This window comes from Rhinolophus sinicus, linkage group LG18 (assembly GCF_036562045.2).
Source record: "Rhinolophus sinicus isolate RSC01 linkage group LG18, ASM3656204v1, whole genome shotgun sequence".
NCBI classification, from domain to species: domain Eukaryota; kingdom Metazoa; phylum Chordata; class Mammalia; order Chiroptera; family Rhinolophidae; genus Rhinolophus; species Rhinolophus sinicus.
The window spans coordinates 10,050,186-10,074,149 of record NC_133767.1 but is presented as its reverse complement, the minus strand read 5'-3'; the positions used below and the strand labels follow the sequence as shown (position 1 = coordinate 10,074,149).

The following is a 23,964-nucleotide window of genomic DNA, read 5'->3' as shown; positions in this document are numbered from 1 at the left end:
TAGACAGCAAAACAGCTCCTGGAAGAATTGAGAACCAACTGCATGAGGGTCTGGAAAGCCCAGGGACTGGAGCAGGGTGGGCTGTGACCAGTGGACAGGATGGGTCCTCTCCTCAGCGACTGTAGCCTGTGTGACCAAGGGAGAGGAGGGTCTTTAGTTAAAAAGGAGGAAGGGAAGAAGAGGAGAAGGAGGTGGGGGGAGACACAGACAATAAAAGGCCATTGTTGCCTGTGAGAATCCAGAGAAAAACGCCCAGCCCTGTGTGGGGGCAGAAGCCCCTCGGAGTGGAGGCAGCCCTGGGATGACCTGACCCCCGGCACCATGGGCCCGTGTGGACACTGGTGGAGGAAGCCAGCAGGGGCCTCCTGGGCACACTGGTTACTGAGTGCTCGTGCGCCCCTGTGGGTTTCTGGTGTAGCTCCCATAGTCATAGATGCCGTAGTACAGCCGCCACTGACCCTGGTTCCAGGCTGCGCATACTGCTGACACCCGTTATAGCTGGGCTGAGGGTGTCTGTGTGGTAGGGGGCGGCAGCTGTCGCTTCCACGGCTGTAGGCCGGTCGTGGCCAGGCTGTAACCTCCCTGGTTATAAGGTGGCTGGCTGTAGGTCGGCTGTGGAGGCCTGTAGCTGCTGATGGTTGAGGTGCTGGTCCTGGCACTCGACCCAGGGATGTTGTCATTCTTGCGGTGGCTGCCTCCCCATCGGTTTTGGAAGCCTCCTCGGTTGTGTGGGTACGGAGGGCTCAGTTGTCCTAGCGTTGGAAACCGCTGCCTCGGCGGTCAAAGCGCTTTCCAGGGTGTGGCCCTGCCTTGCGGCCTTCCTCCTTGCACTGTCTCTCCAGCTTGTCTGCTTTCCTCCCGCTGCAGCTCAACAGACAACACCTGTCCAGGAAGCCCCTAACAGCTAGCAACGTGAAGCTGGCTTTCAGCTCCAAGACTGCCTAATCTGGGACATCTTTCCCTTCCTCTTAGGTTCGCTTTACTGTTTAGCTCCTCATCAGTGGGACATATGACGATAGCTTTGCACTGGAGGCCTTCAGGTGGCCTCATTTTAAGTCTCTGGGCTGAACCCTAAACGTTTGTCTGGCTGCGGGGGCACAGTCCCAGAGAGCCGTTTCCAGGCTCTCAGCCTCACGTGGAAAGGTGCTGAGTGGGGCAGTAGATGGCCCTCAGCTGTGACTCGCTGGCCATCAGCAGTTACCGGTTAGCCATTAGCCACTAATATAACTGCCGTGGCTATGCAGGTGGGTTGGATATTGGCAGAGAAGCATAGGGCAAGTTGTGGGATCGTGTGGCTCCTGCTTCCTGTGTCTCCAAACCAGCCGCCAGCGAGAATATAGTGGTATGACTCCCCTATCTATGGCTCCGTGGGAGTTCCTTTTTGGCCTCACCATGCCCTGCGTTCTTATGTGGGGAGCGGGAGCTGAGACCCTACATGACACTGGCCTGGACTATACTTGTTTCTTATGGGCAGCAATCTGGATGAGACGGTCAACTAGCTCATGGTGACACATCTCCTGCTGGAGCAGGACGTCCCAGCAGCCAGCGTAGTCCCAACACCCGCACCTTCTCCATGAGGGCACTGGTTTCCAGGACTTCTTACAGGGGCTGGAAGCTGCATGACTGATGGCCCACGCGACCTTCCCAGCAGCGGGCAGGCCCACCGTGGTCAGACTCTCACACTCTGCCTTGGTCTTTGGTCTGATGGTGTCCTGTATCTACTCACTCAGGGGAAGGTGCTGGATGAAGGTGAAACCAGGGAGGACAGAACAGTAGGGCTCTGCCCTCTGCCTGAAGTTGAACTCTACTGCACAGCTCTTCAGCAGTAGCCGGGGGTCGAGGGTCTGACCCCCACCCCCAAGGCTTCCTTCTGGATGGGAAAAGAAATACCCACCCACTTCCGATTCTAGGCGAAGGCAAGTTCCACGTCATTTCCGCATTCCAAGTCCGCAAAGCAGTCAATCACATGACTCTTTGCAAACCTGTCTCCGTAGTCTTCGAACCGGCTATGGGTCAGCTTCTTCCTGGAGCCTCCACCAACATAGGAGAAAGGCTGTTGGCCTCGCTGGCGGCTACAGGAGTCCAGGGACCTGCCGATATGGACGACGTGCAGTTTGGGCTCCGTGGATGGAAGGTGCTGCGTGGAGATTTCCTCCTTGATCTTCATCGTGAAGCCCACACACGGCCTCTTCTGACCCCACAGCTGGCACGGGCTCCTGACCACAGGTAGGCAAAACCCTCAATTGTGAGCGGGTCGCCACTACCCTTGTCTTGGGCCACCTTGATGTGGAGGTCGCAGTTGTATGTGTTGATGGCAGCAAGGTGTGGTCAAAGCCGTCTTCATCCTCTTCTGCAGGAGGCTGAGGAGAGCGGCCCCTCCTGTCCTCTCAGTGCTGGAAGGACCGCCGTCCCAGGTTTTCTTCATAGGGCCTCTTGTGGCTGAGGATTTGCTCTTTGTCAGGCTTGAGTTGAGATGCTTCAGGTGGGAGGAAGCTGGTGGGTGCTTCGTGCTGTATCTTCACTTCCACTGGGCAGTAGGCCTGCTGCTTCTCCACATCTGGCAGTTTCCTCTTTCTCTTGTTTGATGACCTGGGTCTCGTAGAATTGGTTCTGCCCGGTAATATTGCCCATGACACAATGTCCGTCTGGCCCTGACTAGCCACCAGGCTCCGGCTCCGGCTGCAGGCCGGGCGGCGGTGGCTGCACAATCCCCTCCAATTCGGAGTCCCAGTTGGGTCCAAAAGACTCTTGACTAATGTAGTGGTCCCATATCTCAGTGTCTCAGATGTTTACTGTATTAGTTTCCTGTTGCTGCAATAACACATTACTACAAACTTAAAGCAGCACAGAGGTATTATACTTCCGTAATGTGACACAGGTCTCACCTGGATAAAACCAAGGTATTGGCAGGGCTGAATTCCTTTCTGGAGGCGTTTGGAGAAAATCTACTTCCTTGACTTTTCCATCTTCTAGAGACCGCCCCCATTTGTGGACCCTTCCTTCCTCCATCTTCCAAGTAAACCAGGTAGCACTTCTCTGCCCCTACTTTCATGGTCATGTCTCTTTTTTTGACTCACATCTTCTCCCTCTTTAAGGATTTGTGTGATTATATTGGGCCCTCCTGGATATTTCAGGATACTCTCCCTATCTCAAGGTTAGTTGTTTAGCAACTTTCATTCCATTTGCAACTTTTACTCCCCTTTGCCACATAAAGTAACGTGTCCACAGGTTCTGGGGATTAGGATGTTAGCATTTTGGGGGGGTCATTCTGCCTACCACATTTAAATTGCAGTAGTACCCTCTTATCCGCCAGGCATACGTTTCCATGACCCCTAGTGGATGCCTGAAACCACGGATTGTAATGAACCCTATATATACTATGTTTTTTACTTATGCATACATACCTATGATAAAGTGTAGTTTATAAATTAGGCACAGTAAGAGATTAACAACGATAACTAATAATAAAATAGAACAGTTATAACAATATACTGTAATAAAGCTATGTGAATGTGGTCTCTCTACCTGTCTCTTTTTCTCTTTCTTTCTGATAACCAATCTGATACCCAAGACAGCTACTGAGTGCCTAACAGGCGGGGAGCATCTACAGTGTGGATGAATTGCTTATTTCTAGAATTTTCCATTTAATATTGTCAGACCATGGTTGACCATGGGCAACTAAAACCGTGGAATGTGACACCATGAAGAAGGGGTCTGCTGTATTTGGGAATTTCCTCCATGACACACAAATTGCCTGTATGTTGATTGAAATAATAGAGATTTGGAGTTAGATGGGGTTTGTTAGATCTATTTCTTAGGAAGTTTGGTATTTTGATATTGCCATTTTTACATGTCTATTGCAGCATTTACGTACATATTATTTTTAAAAAGCTTTTTTTTAAAAAATTATAAAGCATTGCATAATATGACATCTTTAGCCTCCACCTCGTGGCTAAGGAGTGAGTGGGCAACGGAGGGCTCCCCCTCCCCCCGTCTCCATAAGCAGGGGCTGGTCCAGCCTATATGGGGCCTGACACTTATGCAATCTCCAAGGCCCTCTTTATGGAAAAGAATATAAAATTATGAGCAAAAGTGTGTTACAAAAGTGGGTATTTATTTAGAATGATAACATAAGTCACAGCAAATTACACATTTTTATAAACTGACAAAAATCACAAACATCACAAAATCTGGAAAAAGGATGTAATACATTCTGTTTAGTAACTGACACACCCAGAGAATAATGTTTTCTTACTCCTTTTAGCTGCATATTTATTGATTGCTATTTTATAGGACAATAATTTTATCATATTTTTCACAGAGCAGAAAGAAAGATAGTTGTTTTTTTGATTGGGATGTTTTTCTATTATTACTGATGGTTGTGTTTCATAAACCATGTGACTTCGTATACATTCTTACTGTTTATATTACTGCTACAGGTTTGTGTCCTAAAAACAAGAAATTTGATGAAGTCTATTTAACATTCCAATTTTTTAAAAAAGAAAAGCATGTAGCATTTAAAATTGTATAAGCTGTATTTTCCTGGTATATTCCTATTGGTAGTCAATTCCATTTTGGGTCGTTATCAATGACAGCCAAATCAATGACACACAATTTTTTAAAAAATTTATTGGGGTGACAATTGTTAGTAAAATTACATAGATTTCAGGTGTACAATTCTGTATTACATCATCTATAAATCCCATTGTGTATTCACCACCCAGAGTCAGTTCTCCTTCCATCACTATGTATTTGATCCCCTTTACCCTCATCTCCCACCCCGTCCCCCCTTACCCTCTGGTAACCACTAGACTATTGTCTGTGTCTATGAGTTTCTGTTTCTCATTTGTTTGAATGACACACGATTTGATACATCTAGTGATGTATAATCACGTAGCTTTGACCTCCTTGAACCTCAGATCTTCTTTCTCCCTCACTACTCACGCATTTCCAGGTCCAGAAGCTATAGAACCCAGGTATATCATGATATAAGTTCTGCCCAGCATTTTTATATAATGACTCCTGGTGAGTATGCACAGTGGAGAGAGAATACTGGTGTATATATATTCCTTGAAACTATTTCTACACTGGGCTGCAGCAATAATTTACGTCTCCATGGAAGTAACTGAAAACTACATCAATATGTCACACTCAATCCAAAGTAAATGTATCCCTAACTCAAATTCTCTTGGATGGATCCCCCCAAATGCCTGTGCCATTGGAGTACCGCCAACCGCAAGGGGAAATGTGATGGAGGGGCAATGAAATATAATCAGTAGTCTTAACTAATAGCAGGTAAAATATTTTGCCTTTGACACTAAAAAAAAAAAAATGCATGGCCATATAAACACATTGCCAAGCTTTTTCCCAGGGCCTTGGCAAGAGCCAGTGTGAGCGAGTGGGCCTTGAAGCTGAGATGGGATTCAGGAATTCTGAAATGTTCACAGGTGTGATACAAGGGAGGGAAGGGGAGTGAGCGTGGCTTTTGTTTAATGAATTATGTGATCACCTGAAAGTTTGGGGGGTCAAGTTATTTATTGGCTGAGTCACAGTCTTCCTGCATCTAAATCCATAAGACACAGATCTCGAATGGATATTGTCTTCTCTTCTCCAATACTTTGGCATTTTACCATTTTCAAAACCCATTTCACATCCGGGAGCTCATTAGAAAGCTGTTTTCTTAAGTTTGCGCATAGCATCTCGCCTATTTAAGGCACCCATATAATGAATATGTGTATGTGTGTGTGTGCGTGCATGTGCGTGCACAGGTGTGCGAGCATACTTTCCCGTAACCGTGAGAACATATTTCTGAGCTATACCTGTCTTTCAGAATGAGTTTTCTCCCAAGATCTGGCTGGAACTCTTTCACCTGTCCATTATACATGAGCAGACATGCTCTCTTAGGAAAACACACATAGATTATAAGAGAACCACCCCACAAGATCCAACATATGTTTACTACCTTTCCATAAATACATGCACAAAACTGCCCTTCATTTAGCAAATATTCACCGAGTATCCGCTACGTTGTGAGTACTCACTCTGCAAAGCAGTCGGAAGACAACAATGAACAAAATTGAGAAAAACCGTGAGGCTTTGACAGGAGCGAAAAAGATTACTTGGGTGTCCTATCAGGCAGTCTCTTCTGCATTATCTCAGTCTTTCCCTGTCTTTGAGCTATTTTACAGCTCTGAAAATTGTAGGAAACTGATAGCAATGCAAATGATTCCCCTTCCTAGAAATGCAAATTGCATCCCATGAAATGCAGCTGATTCTTGCCCTGTGGATATTGACCAGTTTTGCCAGTTTTGCTTGTATTTGTAAATTTGTTTTCAATATTTCTGATGCCTATATATTTCTCTGCCCTTTGGGTCTTCCTTTAAACATTTGTCAACGTCTCACTGGTTCCCTCATTAATGAAAGAGTTAAAGTAAAAGTTTTTGACAGGCCTTCGTGTTCTATTCGTAAGACAGTGGTGATTTTACCGTTTTTAAACATTTACCCTTTAGCAACACAACATGGGCTTCAGGGAGGTTACAGCCTAAATAGAAGCTACTAACCACATTATCTCACACAGGTGCACACTGGTAAGTTCTCCAGGAAGCCCAAGGGTATGTAACAGTGAGACCTGATAATGTAACCTGAGGCCAAACGAGTCTGGGGCTCGTGCTGCGTGTGCTGCTCAGCCAATAGACTGACACAGGAGTTGGGCCAGAGAATAAGTGTTTATTATCAGAGCACCGGTGGTTTGAAAAGGCAGCGGGTTAACACCTCCAAAAACTGCCTTCCATTCTCAGACTGGCTGAGGGGATTTAAGGGGAAATCGGAGCATTCTCCCAGAGGCTTTGTGATGTCCTGGAGGTCTGTTCTCCTTTCATGGTACCTCCCTCTGTTATCACATCTCTTGTGGAGCCAGTGGTCTGGGAACAGTGTGGGAGTAACCTGGGAAAATGCTAAGCCATAGAGTTTGTAATTAGCAAGCATCTACAATGTGATCTTCTAAGATAAGGAGCAGGCACTGGGACAGGGCATCCTGGAGCCAGTCTGAGCTCGGCCACAGAGGACGTGAAGCCAGCCAGGATGGGGGTAGGGCAACCCAGAAGCATTCTGATTACAGGGGGCCCAGCTGGGCCCTGCTTCAATAATGTCTCTTTGATCAGGGCAGAATTCCCTATGATCAACTGACATTTGAGTGGATCAAGTAGGAGTTTGCAAAGTGTGTATAGGAGAGGAATTTAGGAGCGAGCCAGCCTGTCACGAAAGGCACTGCTAATCATTTCCCCTAGATTTGTGGTCCTGGGGGAGAGTACGCTTTGGACAATAATTCAGAGAAGCTGGAAAGTTTGGCAGCTGCCATTGTCTGCGCTTCATGATAAGAGAGTCTGCCAGGGAGCGAATCTTCAAATGGGATAGGGCCAGGGGTTCGGAGAGATGGGACGCCAGAACCTGGGGGCTGGCTGTCTCTCACCTCCCTTTCCTTAGATGAGTGGTGCGACCACTTGCTTTTATGATCAAACAGTCTCCTTTGAAATGCATTCACCCCAGGCCCTGCCTATGAAGCCACATGTCAGAAAATGGTAGCATCATTACGATAGAATGAAAGAGTCTGGCTTTCTCTCTTTGACCAGTGCATGCCTTTAAACTGACTGATTGTCATCAAACCCTATGGATATTTAATCAGCAGCATTTAATAGTTTCCTGACTATTTTTATTTTCTAGAATCTGGCTTCAGGTGATTTCCTGTGCAGACACTTTTACAGGAATGCCCTTCCCCCAGGCATCTGTTCATTCCTGCATTTCCTTTTACCCCAGTGTCATCTCCTCAGTGGCCTTTCCAGACGACACCATCTTAAATAGCAGCCTTCCCTTCTTCTCTGACTATCTTACTCCAAAGCAGCAGCAGCTGCCATCTGCCCTTCGGTAGCCATTCTCCCCCAGTTCCAGGAAAATTTTAGCTGAGATCAGGGAGGGCAGGGAGGAGGGTGAAACACCAGTTAAGACGCCTCTTCATGTTCCTTAAAAACAAAAAGCTTTTCAATTGATTCCTGTCTCTTTTTTTGGTGTAAAGCACTTCTTGTCTGAGGAACCCACTCAGTTGATTAGATTTACCCAAAAGAAACACAACTTCAGTGAGGAAATTCAAGTGAAAGATTTCGACAATTCTGTTGCATATATACTTGTAAAGATTTGTCTTTGTGGGTCTGGGGTAGGCTCTCCTTGCCCCAGAGAATTTCCCTCACACATCACTGATGAAGCTGCAAATTCTGTCATTAGTTTTCATTGGCCCTTTGTCAAATGGAACTTTCTCTGAGAAACCTGGCCAGACAGGCATTCAAATGTTGACTTGTACAACTGAACATTTGACTTCAGAAAGTTCCCTGGTTACCAGGTATTAACACCCAGGTGTGAATGAGGTAATCAGATCACTGGTGACTGGAAAACCCCCTGACAGTAAGAAAGTATGTTGGTTATATAGTTTCTAGTCACAATAATAATACTATCCTATGCTGGTGAAATCCACGTACCAAACACCACAGCAAACACTCACGTGGACCCTCTCGTGTGCTCTGCCCAAATGCCCCGTGAAATAGGTTTGACTCTCCTCATTCGTAGGGGGAAGTTGGCTCAGAGAGGTTAAGTGGCTTGTGCTCAGGCACACCAAGATTTGGAGCCAGGATTCCAAGCAAAGCAGTCGGACTCCAGCATCCACTACCTTCAAACTCGAAGTGTTTTTCCTGTTTATATTCTTGGTTAAGTCACACAGTTACGGCTGGAAAGGAGCAATTGCTCCCATTGTTTTAAGCTATGAAAACTGATTCTCAAGCCGTGATTGACCTAAGGCTTTGGTTTCAACTTGGTCTGCAGAGTAGAATCAGTGGTAGAATCACCCAGAGCTTTAAAGACAAGAAAACTGATACAGGAGAGTTCACGTGTCCCTAGGTAGACAGGGAGGGGCTGGTGGAATAAACAAAGACAGTCATATCCTAAAACTTCAGGTTTTGAAATCACTCCTTTGCTCCAGGACGTAATGTAACAAGGCTTTGAGGTTAATCATAAAATTCATTTTGGCCTGACAAATGATCTGATGGATAAGAGTGGGTTACTTTGCTAATTCCTTTAGGATGGGCAAGCAGAACAAACCTGGTAGACGAATTTCATTAGAAGGTGCCAGTTCCCTTCTGCAAACAGTTCCCTTCTTCAAACAGCTCCCCTTCCCCAAACAGACAAAGGGAAGGTATAAAAGTAAGAGCTTTTGTCTCAGTAACTGGCACCCTCATTCGGGACCCCCTTCCGCTCAGGAGCTGCAAACTCTTCTCCTGCCTCTAATAAACTATCCTCTTTTAAAGACTTTTTGCCTCTCCCTGGTGCGTGTTTCCATTCTCCGGCTTCACGAGACACGATCCCAGCCCACACTCAGAAACTGCCGGCAGATCCAACATCACCTACATCAAAACCATCCCTGGGCCTATCCACCACTAAGGAAGTCTGATTTCCTTTCTCCAGGTAATGCCCCATCACTGACACATAGTTATATATATATATATTTTTAAGATTTTTCTCGGGGAAGGGGAACAGGACTTTATTGGGGAACAGTGTGTACTTCCAGGACTTTTTTCCAAGTCAAGTTGTTGTCCTTTCAATCTTAGTTGTGGAGGGTGCAGCTCAGTTCCAGGTCCAGTTGTTGTTGCTAGTTGCAGGGGACATAGCCACCATCCTTTGCGGGAGTTGAACCAGCAACCTTGTGGTTGGGAGCCTGCGCTCCAACTGAGCCATTCGGGAGCTCAGCGGCAGCTCAGCTCAAGGTGCCCTGTTCAATCTTAGTTGCAGGGGGCAGAGCCCACCATCCCTTGTGGGACTCAAGGGGTTGAACCGGCAACCTTGTGGTGCCTTGGGGCCCATGTGGGAATCGAACCAGCAGCCTTCGGAGTTAGGAGCACAGAGCTCCAACCGCCTGAGCCACCGGGCCGGCTGACACATATATATTTTTCAAGCATCCTATGCTGCTGGGATTGAGAGCCACTGTGCTTAAGCTCGCCAGGCAAAGATGGGATTTTTGACTCAAAATCCTTGGGCACCATCCAGAGGACAGGGATTCAGAATCCAGCTGGAGTTTGGTGGGTGGTACCTACTTGGCATGGGGGTCTCTGGAGAGTCTGGCCTGGGAATCTCCACGTCTATCCCCTGTCACCGTCGTCTCTTTGACTTTCAGTGTTCTACCCAGAGGGAAATACTTGTGGTGCCTCCTAAGAAGGCATCATCTCTGGTCTGCAGGCCTATGCTCAGTTTGTAAAACAGCCTCTTTCCATCCACCCAGCTGGTTTTCTGCTCATCCGTTCAGCTTCAACTTAAATGTTAGGCCCTCCCTATGGGAACGCCTCCTTGACCATCCAGCCTGAGTTGCCCCCGCTCTGCCTAACTCGAGGATTACACAACATCATACACTTCCTCCTACCACAGTACTTATACTATATTTCGGTGACCCTCAAAGGGATTCTGCATTAGTTCATGCTTCACTCTGAAGCAGAGTTATCTGATTTAGCAAATAGTAATATAGGATACTCCATTCAATTTGAATTGCAGGGTAACAATTTTTTTGTTTTGTTTTAGTACAAGTATATTCCAAATATTGCATGGGAGATACTTTTACTAAAATAAAAAGATCATTGTTTATGTAAATTCAAATTTAACCATTATTTAATCTGGAATCCCCACTGGGAAGCTTTTCAGGATGTGGGGAAGGTCTTTTAAAAGCTCTTCATGCCCTTCTAACCCCCAGATTCCATTAAACTTCTGGCCAAATGAGATACCACAGAAGCATGTTACTCAAAGGGTGGGCTGTAGGCCCCCTGCTTGTAACTATACAGAAGACTACAAAAGATGGCAACTGTTTAACTCATTAAAACAAAGATTCCCTGAACTCATCTAGACTTAATGAAATCAGAACCTCAAAATTTGGGACAGGGGATTTAGACAGTAATCTGTACTTTTAATCAGCAACTTGGGCAATTCTAATGCTCACTGAAGTTTGCCCAAAGGTGGGAAAAATCAACCTGGCTTTGGTCTGGAACTGTTGGGCCTAATTCTCCAGGGTATAGAGGTAGGAAAAAGTCAAGACCTATTGCAATATTGTCTATGTTTTCTTCCCTTTAGCCTGAGAGCCTTTAAAGATCGTATCTGCTTTGTTCACTGTTCTATTCCTGCTTCTAGCACAGTGCCCAGCATATCACAATGCAGTAGACGTTTGTTGGCTACACAAAGAAAAATATGAAAGAATGAAAGTCGACTTGGGATAAGAGTCGTTCCACAAACAAGATTCTTTCGATAAATAAGATTTATTCTGCATCTGTTGTGTGCCAGACACTAGTAGAGAATGAAGGTACTGTTGTGGGCAAGACAGGCACCGTTTCTCCTCTTATGACTTCTGTGTTTTCTTAGGAAAATATAGGCCATAAATAAAATAGATTTATTTTTTAAAGTGATAAGCACCACAAAGAGAGTAAAATAGAGCATTGGTGCAGGAGATAGGCGGGTTACCGCTCCAACATCTAGTTCCAAATTTTGGTTTTGTTCAGATAGCCACCTACGGCGTACATACACCCTGATTTCCTTGGCAATGGGCAGGTGAGCCAGTTCTGGCTAATGAGAGATGAGGGCAAGTCCGCTGCCAGGTCAGGGTTTATCTAAAGACTTCCTTTGCTTTTAAAATAAAATACACACGGAGCCATGGCCTTTCCTTCTCATGGGCATTGTTGTGTTTGGGTAAGACCTCAAGAGTACCGCGGTCATTGTGTGGCGACAGAGGAACAAAGGTCAATGGGAGAGACCTGGGTACCTGATGACGTCCCTGTGTAGCTAAATTTACCGACTGTAGGGCCATGTACTTCTATTATGTGGCATAATAAACCTTGTTTACTTTGGAAACTGGTTTGCATGGAGTTATCGCTGCTTGGCACCCAAAGCACTTTGACTGATGCAATGAAAGGCTAGGTGGACAGGGAATGGGGGTAGTCTAAAATAGACCCCTTCCCTATGTGGTGACATTTGAGCTGGAGACTTACATGGTGAAGAACCAGTCCTCTGAATACCTGGGAGCAGTGAGTTTAGGAAAAGAGAACGTCAAGTGCAAAGATGTTAAACTGGTAACAGACTGGGTGTATTCAAAGGCTGGAAACAAGGCCAGCGCAGGTGGAGAGGATACTGCACTGTACGGATCCCCTGAAAATCCCAAACTTGAAGGCAGTGTCCACATTAAACAGGGGCAGGAGGCTAATTCCCCATCCCAAAGTTGGTCACACCCTCATGCCCAGAACCTATGGATGTCACTTGACAATGCAAAAGGCACTTTGTGGATGTGATTAAACTAAGGATATTGAGAAGATGAGATTATCCCGGATGTGAACCCAGTGTAATCTCAAGGGTCCCTATGAAGGTCCTTGTAAGAAGTAGGATGGTCAGATAGAAAAAGAGAAGGCGATTTGATGAGAGAGGCAGAGGAGAAAAAGGACATGTGATGTGTGGGTGGGGTGGCGTGGGGGGCGGAGCATGAGCCAAAAACAAGGATTGCTGGAAAGGGCAAGGAAACAGATTATCGTTTAGAACCTCCCCCCCAAAAAGTACCCCTCTCTGTGTCTTCACTTTGGTTCAGTGAAACTGATTTTGGACTTCTGAGCTCTAGAACTGTAAAGTAGTCTGTGTTGTTTTAAACCCCTAAGTTCATGGCAGTATTTCATTGCGACTCTAGTAAACGAACCCAACAGGGCATGGTGTGCCATGGTATGGAGTTTAATCTAAGTATAATAGAATCATTGGAGGGTTTTAAGCAAGGGGTTAATATAAGATATATGGAGACTTGACTCTAGCAGTGGAAGCGTAGAACCAGAGACTACTGCAGCAGTCGAGAGGAGAAGTGATTATGGATGTGGGGGTAGAAGTGAAGGTGGTAAGAAGTAGGGTGGCCAACCATTTGTGTTTGCTAAGGACCGAGGGCTTTCCAGGATACAGGGACTTCTGTTCTAAAATGGAGACCATCCTGACAAACCATCCAGGGTTGCCTGGGACCCAGGGAACTCTTGGGATGGGGGACTTTTGTTGCTGCAGTTGGGAAAGCAACCTGGATGAGTTGGACCCCTAGTGAGAGGTGAACGAATTGCAGCTGAATGAAGGGAACAGAGCCCAACAGAACTTGCTGATTTGTTCAGGGTGAGAGATGAAGGACCTGAATGATCCCTAGATTTAGGCATAAAGTCAGATGGATGATGGCTCCATGGAAGGTCCTGAGGGAGACTGGGTGAAAAGCATATTGGGAAATGTTAGGTCAATTGCGCACCTGTATTGGGAGTTGGGATGCCCGTGGGAGAGTTTGAGGATTCTAATACATAAAATTCTGTCACAAAAATCAACATATTCTACTTCACCATTTGGCTAAGTACCAGCCCTGAAGTTACTCAGTCAAGACGCTATTTTTCCTTCATTTGAAAAAAATCGTGACAATAGCTACATCCTTACAAATTGAGTTTGTCTTCTAAGGTGTTTGCTAGAGCTTTACTAGAGGCTTAATCAGCTTCACATGAATTAATGATGGCTCTCAAATGGGGGGAAAAGAATGAATTCCAAATAAATACTTATTGCATAATTGAAGTTGCAAGACTCCACTATGAATAAAATATATTTGTATTTACAATGCATAAATTTGATGGCAACATTGTGGGGCGACACAAAGCTTTTTGATAAGAACCCCGAACAGTGTTAAATTAGTAATAGGCTGAATACATTTCTTAATTATATGACTGGAGTTGTGCTCGGCAATACCATTTGCAATAAATCGAGTTCCATTTGTATGCATGCAACGCAAGGAGAAAGTGCTGTATTTTGAAAATCCTAATGTACTCCTGGGAACACAGGTTAATGTCGTCTACTGCTTAAAATGAGTCCTTGGTTTCAGAGCTCGCAATTGTATTAAGACTTATCATGTACTCGTTTCATCAAGGTAATAATTGCTATAGATTTACATATCCTGCCACAAGCAGAAACATGGATCCTTCGGGTCTTTTTGAAATGGGAGGTAGTTATGTGAGACCTGTGGGCAGGAGATGTTAAATACCTCCTGTTTATAAAAGTAATTTTTGCTTATCAAAAAATTCGGTGAACTAGGCAATGGTAAAATCACAAAAATGAGAGCCATCCCTGGAGTGAGTGGGTTGAATAGTGACCCCCTCAAAAAAAGATATGCCCACATCTTAATCCCCAGACCCTTTGAATTTGACCTTATTTGGAGAAAGGGTCTTTGCAGATGTCAGTAAGTTAACGATCTTGATGGATGGGCCCTAAATCCAATGACAGTTACCTTTATAAGAGAAAGATTCGAGATTTGAGACACAGAGTATAGACTAGTGGTTAGATACATAGATGATGCAAACACTGCTCAATAGAGAACAAAATCGAAACAGACATGGGGAAGAAGGTAATGTGAAGACAGAGGCAGAGGTTGGAGTGCTGGGTCTAAAAGTCAAGGAATGCCAAATATTACAGCAGCCACCAGAAGCCAACAGAGAAGCAAAGAATAGATTCTCCTCCAGAGCAAGCTTCCGAAAAGAACCAATCCCACTGACACCTTGATTTCTGATTTATCTCCAGATCTGTGAGATAGTCAATTTCTGTTGTTTTAAGCCACCACTTTGGCCGTTATTTGTTATGGCAGCCCTAGGAAACTAATACAATAGGTATTTCTATCAACTGGAGAAAAATATAGTTGACCTCTATGTGAGGGAGAGATGTGGTATATACGGTGGGTACTATTTGGAACCCTATTTTAGGGATAAGGAAACTGAGGCACTGAAAAAGTAAGCAATTTGTCAAAGTGAAATAGCTGATAAGGGGTGGTGCTGAGATTTGAACCCAGGAATACAGGCTCAAGAGCTGTGCTCTCCAATATGGCAGCCCCTAGTCACATTTGAAACAGTCTCTACAACTTGTCTCCAGATGCTGCTGTCCTCTCCAGGCACCCTAGAATCTCTTTCTTTGAAGCAACAGTGGCAGGCTCTCAGAAATGACTAGAATCCAGAATTAGGGTAACATGACATGGTGGCCCATCTTTTTAAACAAACAGGGTTCTCCATGTAACGTGACCATGTGTGACAATGGATAATTGTGGCGCTATGTAATAATGGACTCTGTGTAATGATGGAACCTATATGATGAACTCATGATGATAGCAGACTGCCTGACTATGTGTTAATTGACTCTGCTTAACAGTTGACTCTCCGTGTAATAACTGACTCTGTGTAATACATTCTCTGTGTAATAATTGACTGTGTAATAGTTGTCTCTTTGCATAATAATTATCTCTTTGTGCCATAATTGACTCTGTGCAAAAATTGACTCTCAGTGTAATAATTGTCTCTTTGCATAATAATTGACTTTCTGTGTAATAATAGACTTTCTGTGTGATGAACTCCTCGGGTAATAATGGACTCTGACCATAGGCACAGACTGCAAATGCTCGGATTAGTTGAAATTACAGTCGTAGGCAAGCCACTTCCAGTTGCAGGTGACAGAAAACCAACTCAAGCTAGCTGAAGATGGCAGGAGGAAATCGTTAGCTCACACACCTGGGAAGTCCAGAGGCGAATAGGCCTCAAGCCCGGCCAAATCCATGGGTTCACTTGAGGTCCTCGGAGCTCTGTGTCTCTTCCATGTCTGGGCTCTCAGTTTTATTCCCAGATCTCCTTCACGTGGAGATCCGTAGCAACTCAGGACTCCATGTCATTTAAAGGACCTACTCCCAGGGAATACATGAAAGCAACCCTTTACTTCCAGCATCCAAGCAGTTCCTCAAAGGACTTGGCCAGCCCACACCTGGGACAGTAGAAGGCGGCAACTTGAGTGACAGGTACCTCATTATCACAGGCGGTGGGGAGTAGTTCACAAAATGAATGGATGGGGAGCCAAACAAACAAGTAACAGATGTCTCCTCTTCTTCACAGCCTGTGAGCTACAGCCACCCGAGGGTGGGCATGAGCTCTGTGGATTTGTCCCAGCAAGTTCTTCAATCCTTAAGTGAAACAGCCATCCACTCTCTTTGGAATAGGTGACTAATACCTGCCTATATATCTGCTTAATTTTCAAATAAGCATACATGCCCTTGATGCAAGGTCATTTAAAACATCAAACTTAGCGTCATGTTTTATCTTTGGGTTTTCTCAAGCAGTGGCCACTAAATTTTCTGCCTGTAGAATTTTCTCAATCAGTGGTGACTAAAGCTCCTATCTGTAAAGCTCCATAATATAGTTTTCTTTTTAAAAAACCTTCTTATGAAAACCTATTAAACATGGAAATATAGCATTTTAAACTATATATTTGGGCTTTTCAGTGGGTGAACTTTTTCAGTGCAAGTTTCACAGTGTGGATGCAAATTTGGAATGGTCGCCTTACGCTCAGTGGCTCAGATTGGGACTTGGAAAATGAGGCTCAGAGAAACTCCTTGACTGTCCTTATGGCCAGTCACCCTCCTTTTTTCTGGCCAATCCCTACTTATCTCTTCAGATCACAGTATAAACATTGCTTTCGTGGGAAACCTTCTTCCGACTTCTCTGACTTGGTCTGTATCTCTTCTGTTACTGTCACTCCCACCACCACCACCACCACCCATCTGCAGTGCAAACCCCAGCGAGCATCGTAGCTATCCGTGTGACTACTTCACCGTTCTGTCTCCTCTACGAGACTCAATGCTGGGAGAGCAAGACTGAACCTGGTTTTAGCCCTGGTCCCCAGCATAGTACCTGGGACATAATAGGAACCCACTAAATATTTGCTAAATGGGTGGATGAATTTGTAAGAGTGTAAACACCAAAGGGTAAAATCACAGGGTCAAATCTAATATTCTTGTCACACATACAAAATTAGATGGCAAAGTTCCCCAATTCTGGTGACCGCCAAGAAATAGGTGCTAAAAGATTGTACTGGGTGACAATATCTTTCCAGTTCCTCGGCAGTTTTTGTTTGTTTTAAAAGTGCATTCAGAAGAAAGAACTGAGAACAATCAGAAGTGACAGAAGGGGACTGCTGGAGAGGGTAGGAAAGGATCGTCGGAAGAGAATTGATTGATAGAGAAATTTAACACCATTGTCTAATTTAGAAAAACAAAAACTACAATTTTGCTACATATAGAAACAAATCTTAAGTCAGATCAATGTAAAATGTATCCAAGAAACAACCATTTCTAGGATTTTCAGTGGAGACCAGAGTCAAATAGGTTCATAAGTTATGGATGGAAATACCACCTCCCAAACTCAGTACTATTGGTAGTAGATAGGTCCATATTCCCCTTCCAGCATAGCTTCTCCTTCTGCTGGAACAGTGGCTCTTTCTGATGGGGAACCCATTCTATAGAATTGATACTGGCTCTGTCCTCCCACCTACCACAGCCTATGTGGCCTGCCTCATAGGACTCCTGTCATTGGTCAGTTATTGGTTCTGAGATGGACATGTGACCTGAGCTGAGCCAATCAGTCTTCTCTGGGACATCCCTGCCAAAGCTAAGAAGGAGGTCCCTTCATTGCAATGGGTGGGCTAAGTTCTAACGTAAGGGTTTCGGGAGGCTAGTATGCATCATACCTGCTACAAGAGAGTAGACACACATGTAGAAATGGAGAGAAGTGTATGCATGCCTTGGACCCTGGGTCCAGAGTCAGTAATCTGGAAATTCTTAGTTATTTGAGCCAGTCAGTGCATTTTTGTCTTTTGTTTTGCTTGAGTTGGGTTTCTGTCACTTGCAAGTGTTAAAACATCTGTAGTTTATTTCATGTTAATGTGGGTTTAACACGTTTCTTGGGCTGGATAAGTAGTGTTTTACAATTGCTTAGGCCAATAGAACAGTTTTGTAGGCCTATCTATGACTGATCTGAAACAAGCCATTACACAGTTGCTCCCACGTTTTAGATTTTCATCAGAATCCGCTCCAGTTGTTGAGTGGCCCATAAAACAGTGTAACCAGACAATGCCTTCAAAAGGCATCCTGAAAGCATGCTTTTTTAAAAGCTTAGGGAGAAAGTGGGACATTTTTCATGTTGCTGGCAGCTCCATTATGATGCATTTGGACATTTTTGATAAAATTATGAGGCATAAAAAGTTTGAAGCATTGAAGATTAATTTTCCTCCATAAATATATAGATCATAGTCAAATTCTATATGACTAGTTTGGCCCAGAGCAAAAAATATTTTCAGTGTAATTTCATAGCGATATGGAAGCAGATGACGGGAGAACGGCATTGAAAAAGGCTTTGGTGGATTGCAAGTGTCAGGTGAGCAGTCACAGGCTGATGAATCGAGCAGAAACCGCTGTTAAAATGTAGGGCTTTGTTGTTTTAAAGTGGGAAAAAAAAAGTTGGGAGCTGGTGTAGAAGTAAAATTAAAGTAAAAGAAAATAAATAATCCATATCTCTTCTGTTCTGTTTAAATATTAAAGTGTCAGCTGCAATTTTGAGATGACACAAAGAGGCTTGCTGGGCTGAAAAAGTGCTTCGTGTGTTGGGTTTCTGTGCTGTCTGAACAGTCATTTCATCCTAGGATGATTTTCGGGTTTGAGGTGCCTGAGCTGTGGGGTGTCTTACAGGCTGAGAGGCAAGCACATCCTGCATGGGATGGTTTTCATTTCTTCTTCCATTTCCTCTCTGATTTTAACACCTCTGCCTGGCGCTAACTCTTTGGTGCCCAGTAGAATGGAGTCACTCATTTTAGCAGCATTACAATTCCTTCCTAAGGCCCCCAAGTACACTGTTTGTTTTGGCTAATAGATCTTCTCATGGACTTCCCAACAGCCAAGAAGTGAGTGGGTTAGTACTGCCTCTCACCTGGGGCCATGAGAGTTCCTAGGTAAGGTCAGTGAAAGTCTTGCCCACACAGATGGCTCTGTGTCTCTGGATAGTTGTGTCTTGGAATCAACTCAGGAGCTTGGAAAGATGGGAAATGACAAGTCAGGTGTCCCCGTGTGCTGTTAGGTGACTGTGTTTTCTCCCTGCGCAGCACGCAGCCTTGCTGAGGAAGCCGTGAAGGAAGGTAGAGGGACATTGAAACTTTGCCCTTTTTTGGAAAGGTAGGCCCGGGGTAAGATTTCAAGAGCCATGGGGCTTCGGTAGAGAAGCAGAAAGGGGGAGCTGGCATACTCAAACTAAAGCATACATGGAGAGTGAAGAAACCAAACTACACTAAATCCGAAGGCAGATGTACAGGGGTTATGACTCAGGGTAAACGATTTGGAGAAGCGCTGAAGTTAGAGCCAGTAGAAGTCAGAAACAAACGGAGACCACCAAAAATGCCTCATGGCTTCTAATTATAGTGGGACTTATTTTTTAACATCAGAATTCCATTCCTTTATTTAAGGAATTTTCCATTATATATACCGTGTTTCCCCGAAAATAAGACCTAGCCAGATAATCAGCTCTAATGTGTCTTTTGGAGCAAAAATTAATATAAGACCCAGTCTTATTTTATTATAAGACCCTGTCTTATATAATATCATATAATACCTGATCTTATTTTACTATAATATAAAACCCAGTCTTATATAATATAACACCAGGTCTTATATTAAATTTTGCTCCAAAAGACGCATTAGAGCTGATTGTCCGGCTAGGTCTTATTTTCGGGGAAATATGGGTCTTGGTGGGGAGATCCAGCAGTGACGGATCTCCGTCACTTTTAAAAGCTTTTAAAAAAGCATGCTTTCAGGATGCCTTTTGAAGGCATTGTCTGGTTACACTGTTTTATGGGCCACTCAACAACTGGAGCGGATTCTGATGAAAATCTAAAACGTGGGAGAAACTGTGTAATAGCTTGTCTTAGATCAGTCATGGATAGGCCTACAAAACTGTTCTATTGGGATGAGCAGAGCTGGTTAGAATTTAATGTTAGTGGTGTCACTAAGCTAATTCTGGACCTTGATTTTGGCAGGGATGCAGTCTGCCTACCCTTCCCTTTTCCTGGCTGTTTTCTAAGCCTTGCCCTCCATCTTTTCTGTTGATTCTGTGAACAACTCAAATAGTCTTTCAGTAAATCCCTTTAGTGCTTAAAAGAGCTATTTCTATTGTTTAAACTAAGAGCCTTAACTGTTAGTACCAGCCGTTACACTTTCCTAGAAAACATTGAGATCCAAGGATGGTAAGGGAAGTTGATTCATACTTATGATGGAACAAGAGTCGGCTGGCTGGAGTCAGACCGAAGGTCTAAAGGGAACCCCAAATTTTGCCACCCTGGAGCTATCTTTTGGGGTACAGATTTTAAGCTGTTGATTAAGAAATAAGACTCAAAAAGAACTTTTGACCCTCCCCCCTTTCCGGCACCTTCTGTGCCCCATTGTTTCTGAGATGCCCTGAAAGAATGCTCTTTCTGTGTGTTCCTCTTTTCCTCAGCTACCTGTAAATTGCCTGTTTTCACTTCTGAAATCCAATATCCCCGTCTTTCTCCTTTGTCCCATAATGTTATATGTGCCCACTCTTGCCTCACTGTCTTTGGAATTTTCATGCTTAGGTGACTATCTCATGCACCTGGTTTAAAATTTTGATTTTTCTCCTGTTAATATGTCTCTGTTCGTTAGGTTATCAGCCCAGCTAGAAGAACTTAGAAGGTGGGAGGGAACGTATTAATTTTTTTTTAGTTCTCACAGATCCAGAAGATTTAGAATGAAATAAATAGTGTCCCAGGAATTTTCTGTCATGCTCCCCTCTACCTGGCCCTATCTCTGACTGACACACAAGAAAAATGGTGCCTAGGCTCTCTTGGCAGAAAACTGTGTGTTTAAGAGTATATTTGGAGGCTGACTTCCTGGGTTTGCATCCAAACACGTGAGAGCTGGTGAGTTTGGATACTGAACCACCGGTGCTTCAGTGTTCTCGTCTATATAACATGCAGACAAGGCTTCAGTATTAAAGAGGATGCACAGGAAAACGGTGTGAAGACGCTGTTGTTTTTGCTGGTTTAGCATCCATTTCTCCTTTGTTTTTTGTTCCATCATGCCAGTTCCCCCCACCCCTTAGGGAAATCACCTCATGCGTGATTTCAGAGGGGCAATTCAACCTCCTAGAGTCAAAAGTAGGAAATGGACCCAAACCTACCAGTCAGCATGTCTGTATCTTTTTTTTTTTTTTTAAGATTTTATTGGGGAAGGGGAACAGGACTTTATTGGGGAACAGTGTGTACTTCCAGGCCTTTTTTCCAAGTCAAGTTGTCCTTTCAGTCTTAGTTGTGGAGGGCGCAGCTCAGCTCCAGGTCCAGTTGCCGTTGCTAGTTGCAGGGGGCACAGCCCACCATCCCTTGTGGGAGTCGAGGAGTCGAACTGGCAACCTTGTGGTTGAGAGCCCACTGGCCCATGTGGGAATCAAACCGGCAGCCTTCGGAGTTAGGAGCATGGAGCACTAACCGCCTGAGCCACCGGGCTGGCCCCAGCATGTCTATATCTTAAACCACAGTGATGGGTTCAGGGGCGGTCTCACAACTCAAGCTGGTCTAATCAGAGTCAGTTTGTGGAGCAAGCAGGAAGAGGGGCTTACTCTTTCTATGATAGTTTCTGAGAGCTGTACGTGCAAGCCTGGAGCTGCTCACACCCATGCTGCCCCTGGGAGGAGGGGTCAACCTGAGGAGGAGGGGTCAACCCGAGATCGAGAGGAAAGAGCAGCAGAGAGAAGAAGAGAGCGAAACACAGTCTTGATAACAGCATTTGAGGCTCTGGATCCAGCTATGCCTGAAGCAGACTCTAGCTTTGAATTTGCCAGCATACTCTCCTTTTCTTGGCTCAGTTTGAGCTGAGTTTCTGTCTTGCGACAAAGACAGGCTGAATTGCATTATCTCCTAGCACATCACACGGGTACCAGCAATAAAACTATGATAAACGTTGGAAGAGCCAATCATAAGGATTGTTCTTCTAATTTTGTACCCAGTGTCTGGTACAGGAGGCGTCAATAGACACGTATCATATTGGAGTTTAATTGCAGGAAAGTGCGGAGCACGGTGTCAGGATAGGATATGATGAATTTCCCCTTGTCAAGGCTATGGATTTAGGGCAGTGAAAATCTTTGGGGAAAGTGAGTTTCTTCCACTTTCACAAAGGACATTTGCACATCTCTTTAATACTTTATAGCTGTCTAACCCTGTGGGCATTACGCTTTGTAAGTCCAGGAAGGTTTCAGTGCTTTTTGGGTAATAAATGACACAAAGGATACCGACCTGGGAGCTGCCCGGGGCTCAGTTGCAACTTCCTGCCCCTCAAACTCTGCCACCGTGAACGCTATCAGCCTCTGTGACACCGAGTGCCCATATTTAAACGTCACTGCCAAAGGCCCCTCAGATCAATATTATCCCCCGGTAGCATTTCGTCACATATTCCATTAAAAAGACGAATTCCTTGGAGAGTTGTAAAGATGTTTTAGTGCAGAGCATATATTATGAAGGTTTCATCCTTATTCCTCGGGATTTATTTAACATTTTACTCGACAGTCCCTTTGGATTTTTGATTGATTACTAGGCAAATTAGATAAGAAAACTCTTTCCTTAAGAGAATCCCACATAGCAGCTGTGGTGATAATGATGAAAGCCAGCATTTATCTAGCACTTCTTGTGTCAACAACCACGCTAAGCAATTTACATGCACTGGTTCCACCCCTCAAGTAAGATGCTGTTATCTCCAGTTTACAGATGAGGGACTGAGGGTTAGCGAGTTCCTGAGTCCAGATCAGAGCCTCAGTCAGGGTCTGTTTCACTTCAAAGCCTGTGTTCGTAATAAATGCTGTCTTCACATCCACGAACTCCCCATGACATTGGGAAGCCTTGCTTCCTCTAGATGTTCTCTTGGGCTTCTTATCTGCAGGATCCGATTGAAGGTTCTGAGACGTCCTAGGAGGAAGAATCCAGTTTAAGCTTATTTTACAGATGCTGTCAAGATGATGTGATTCTAGAGCCAACCTTTCAGTTTGTTGGGTTCTTCCTATAACAACAGTCAACATACCGAGTGTCATAAAGGAACAAGCTGGCCTTGGGCATGTCCCCACCACCCCTCAGACAATGATACAAAGTGTTGGCCTGATGTAGACACATGAGACCCCAGGTGTGGCGTCAGGAGATGTTCAGGTTCCTTGAAAATCAAATCATGATTATTAGATCATTGATCGGACTCATTTTTCTTCTCTCCATGGGCATAGCCTCCTGCAGGATAGATGGCACGATGGTCTTATTGGTGACGGTTAGAAGGTAGAGGACTGTCCAAATAGTTGCGCCTCCGTCTGATTTGGAAACAATTTTAGGAAGTCCGTAGTTCTGTTTGTTCAGTGTTTCAGTAATTCTGCAGGCCATTAGGATTACTGGTGCATGGTGTGTTTGTTGGGTCAGAGTAGGTCCTGACATTTTGCCTCCCAGGGGACACTGAGCAATGTCTACAGACAGTTGTAGTTGTCACAGTTAAGAGGTGTGCTTCTGCTGTCTGGTGGGTATAGCTAATTTCTCCTCCTAGAATGCACAGGACAACCCCCAGAACAAGCCATTATCCAGCCCAAATGCCGTAGTGCCAAGGTTGGGAAGCCTTGAGTTCGTCTGTGTTGAGATGTCACATAAGCCTGCAAGGTCTTAACATGATGGAAGCTTTCCTCGTTGTTATTCTTTGCCCATTTACGAAAGCTCTGATGCTAATGTGTGTAGGTTGTCAGCCTGAGAAAAGGCTCCTCCAAGTGGTACCTGAAGGGTGCAGGCTTGCAAGCTTGTTCCATCGTGTGGGTTCGTTGTCTTAGAAACCATACTCACCAGCCACGCATACAGATGAAAGAGGATGGATGATTATGCCGATCTTTTGGGGTCCGGGCCCAGAGATGCTGGACATTTTTTCCACCTACCTTCTGATGGCCAGAACTTAGTAATGTGGGCCTACCCACTCTCAAAGGTGTGACAAGTAACCCTCTGCATTCTCAGCTGAAAAATGAATTTTTT

At 44.7% G+C, this 23,964-nt stretch overlaps 1 pseudogene; it reads right to left on the bottom strand.

Moving 5' to 3' along the window:
* Window positions 1-492: 492 nt before the first annotated feature.
* Window positions 493-2,718, bottom strand: LOC109459554 (heterogeneous nuclear ribonucleoprotein U-like protein 1; annotated as a pseudogene).
* Between the last annotated feature and the right edge of the window lie 21,246 nt (window positions 2,719-23,964).